Here is a 3,842-nt window from a genome sequence, read left to right as displayed (position 1 = left end):
TCGTATCTGAAGAATCTTCGTATCTCAATATTTCTAGTACCTATTCCGGTGTATAAGACGATTGGGCATATAAGACGACCCCCAGCTTTTCTAGTTAAAATATAGTTTGGGATATACTCGCTGTATAAGAAATAGGACCCGGCGTATAAGATGACCCCCAACTTTTGAGAAGATTTTCCTGGGTTAAATAGTAGTCTTATACGCAGGAATATACAGTAGTCCTACATTTTAACACATTAAGCATTTACAGTTTAGAAACTGAAGCATTAGTCCTGTCCCCCAAAAAGATAAGCTTGTAGGCAATAAGTATATCATGTAAATTATTATTATTATTATTAGTAGTAGTAGTGGTGGTAGTATTTCATATCCCACTCTTTTCCCTTGTGGGACTCAAGGTGGCACTTTTTTACTATGGGGTCTAAAATCAATTGATGAAAAAGAAGAACAGAACATCAATGGCTGGCTAATTAAATAATCATTCACGAAACCTTTCTGTTTTTGTTTAGATACATAGAGAGACACATACTGGAAGCTATGAATTTTTACTTTAGGTGAGGGTTGTGGCAAGAAAAGAAAGCATGATAAAACAGGGCAGGCAACAGCCACAAACTTGATTCACCGCATTTACTGAACTCAAGAGATCTATTCTTATCCTTATGCAATATGTGTTGCTTCTGTCTAGATGAAATAACAACCACCAAGCTACGGAGCTGACTCAGTTCACAAATAACCACAAGGCATATTTCTTTTCCCATGCTTATTTTGTCCATTTTAAATTAGCTTTCGCACAGAGAGGTTTTCAGTAAACCCTATATAATGCACACGCAAACCTCCAACAACCTGAGAAAATTTATTTTGCCATATGTACTGACTCCTATCATGATTTACTGTAGTTAGTGGTCTGTTTCTCAATAATTTGCTGCTTTGTTTAGGGACAGAACGAAATTTCAGATTGTCTGGGTGTGCTCAAAATTCACTTAAAACAGAACGCTGTATTAGATGAGCCATGGGTCTGATTCAGCAGGCTCTTATAATGTTCTGTGGCCTGGATAGCTCAGTTGGTTAGAGCGTGGTGCTGATAATGCCAAGGTTGCAGGTTCAATCCCTGTACGGGACAGCTGCATATCCCTGGATCACAGGGGGTTGGACTAGATGATCCTCAGGGTCCCTTCCAACTCTACAATTCTATGGTGCTATGATTCTACAAGACGTTGCTGAACTACAGTTCCTATCATCCCTGACCACTGGCTATGCTAGCAGGGCTAATGGGAGTTGAAGTCTTACAACATTTGAAGGGCCACAGAACATAAGAAGAGTCTCCTGGATCAGAACCAATTGCCCACCCAGTGCAGCATCGTGTTCTCACAGTGGCCAACCGGATGCCTATGGGAAACCAACAAGCAGGACTAGCACACTAGAGCACTCCCCCCCCTTTTGTCGTTCCCCATCCCTGACCCCAAAAGCCACAAGGCCCTTTGGATAACCTGACATTAAAAAAAAATAGGGACTCTAAGGACTTGTTCACACTTTTCTGGTTGCCCTGCCACTTTCTGCAGAACGTGCTCTTTGGTGCTCAATTCAATCCAACGTCAATCCACAGAAAGCCTGGCTGACATTTACTCCGATACAACAACAAAGAATGGATTTTCCCGGGGGAAAGCAGCAGGACAAGTGGAGCCCTTAGATCAGCTCCTCTTTTGCCTCTTAACAGGGTTGTGCGTGTGCTTTTTAAAAAAATGGATTTCTGCATGCATAATCTTTTACACCTCTTTCGTGTTTTTATAACTTATAGTGGCAATGCAGCCATGCTTCATCATCTACATGCACCTGAGACTGGGGAGCGAGTGGCGCTGTGGTCTAAACCACTGAGCCTCTTGGGCTTGCTGATCGGAAGGTCGGTGATCCAAACCCCAGCGGCGGGGTGAGCTCCTGTTGATCTGTCCAGGCTCTTGCCAACCTAGCGGTTCGAAAGCATGCCAGTGCAAGTAGAGAAACAGGTACCGCTCTGGCAGGAAGGTAAACGGCATTTCCAGTCACTCTGGTTTCCATCACGGTGTTCTGTTGCGCCAGAAGCAGTTTAGTCCTGCTGGCCACATGACCCAGAAAGCTGTCTGTGGACAAACGCCCGCTCCCTCGGCCTGAAAGCGAGATGAGCGCCACAACCCCATAGTCGCCTTTGACTGGACTTAACCATCCAGGGGTCCTTTACCTTTTGCACCTGAGACTGCCTCAGCATATGGAAATGAGAGCCTTTGTGGTGATGTCAGGTACCAAATGAAGGGACCAAATTAACAAAAAAGAGGAGCTGAAAGATGGAGTGCAAAGAGACCTCAGATGGTCATGCAGAGAGAAAAAAGAGAGTACTGTAGGCGAGGAGAGAAAAAAGAAAAGAAATGTGCATACTGCACTGAGTGAGAATACTGAAAAAGAAGCAGGCGACCGAGAGGTGAGGGTGCAGATCTTTGATGGTGGGAAGAGAGAGAATGTGCAGGGAGAGGTGAATGATTGCAATGGGTTGAGAAGGAAAAGAAGGGAGAATTAACAAAGAGGTTTAGAGATAACTGGCAAATAGAAGGTATGCTATGGACTGAAGGGGGTTAACAAAAATGTCTGTAAAAAGAAACTATGGGAATAAATTTATTAGAGTTCTTGTACTCTTTGCAGAGGGCATCTAATGAGTTGAACAAAATTAATTTAATGAAATTTATAATTGCTGGAGACATAATTCTCCTGCATAATTTCTTTCTTTCTTTTTTGCATATGCAGTGGAATCATCCCATTGCATAAATGTCCTGAGATAAAATATATTAAGGAAATACATAGAACTGTGATAGGAGATAACATACAAAGCATGGGAGATAGAATGCAAAACTGTTGGTAAGAACTGGCAGCTATTGTTGAGTATTGGAAAACAGATAGATGGTGCTAATATCAATGTTAATTTGGTGCTGGTGTTATAGCTTCTTTATGCATGTGTTACACAGTGATACATGATACAGAATCCCTTCACTGGCAATAAATTTAATAAAATAATAATAAATAATGAAAATTCACACACACAATATTTCGACGTCTCTTGGTGTATTTTTGCTTCTGTGTCATGTACGCTTTCTATTCATTTCACTTATGTACATTCTTTTGAGAAATATATCGCTTTATTGTCGTATTTAAAATGTGGCCAATGTAGTAGCAGCCGTTGTGTTCAATGTGACATTTGTATTTTTATATATTACATATTGATTTTTGTTGAAATGTGTTAACTGCCTAGAGACTTATTGAACTATAAGGTGGGGTACAAATTAAATAAAGAAAAGGACACAAAGCAAAAAATGAAAATGAGGCATTGCAAGGGATTGTGGGTAATCAGCAATGGGAAGGAATTTTAGATCACCCCCATGACCATAACTTGCAGAAGGCAAGCCTAGGCCTTCTTACATTCAAATAACAAAAGCACACACTTTCCAATAACTCACCTGCTTCTGACGCTTGGTTCCATAAAAGTGACCATCATAGCTGCCAAGTTTCCCCTTTTCTCGCGAGGAAGCCTATTCAGCATAAGGGAAAATCCCTTTAAAAAAGAGATAACTTGGCAGCTATGGTGACCATTGGAGGCCAACAGCTGTCTAACAGTGGAACAGACTGCCTTGGAAGGTGATGGCCTCTCTTTCATTAGATGTTATTGGGCGGAGGCTGGGTGGCCACCAACCAGGGAATTTATGCATTGGCAGAGGGTTATGATTTGGGTCATGTACCTTCCAGCTCTATAGTGCTATGATTATCCAGCAAAAGTTTTTTCTCTGTTTGTTGACCTTTCAGCTGTTGCTGAACTACAACTCCTAGCA

General features: G+C 41.6%; 1 non-coding gene across 1 annotated transcript; it reads left to right on the top strand.

Annotated features, from left to right (window-relative positions):
- Positions 1-1,043: 1,043 nt before the first annotated feature.
- Positions 1,044-1,117, top strand: TRNAI-GAU (transfer RNA isoleucine (anticodon GAU)). The gene has a single exon. It is a non-coding gene; the product is annotated as a tRNA-Ile (tRNA).
- The last annotated feature ends 2,725 nt before the right edge of the window (positions 1,118-3,842 follow it).

This window comes from Zootoca vivipara, chromosome 4 (assembly GCF_965207765.1).
Source record: "Zootoca vivipara chromosome 4, rZooViv2.hap1.1, whole genome shotgun sequence".
Classification (NCBI taxonomy): Eukaryota; Metazoa; Chordata; class Lepidosauria; order Squamata; family Lacertidae; genus Zootoca; species Zootoca vivipara.
The sequence above is the reverse complement of the archived record's forward strand: the minus strand, read 5'-3'. Positions and strand labels throughout refer to the sequence as shown.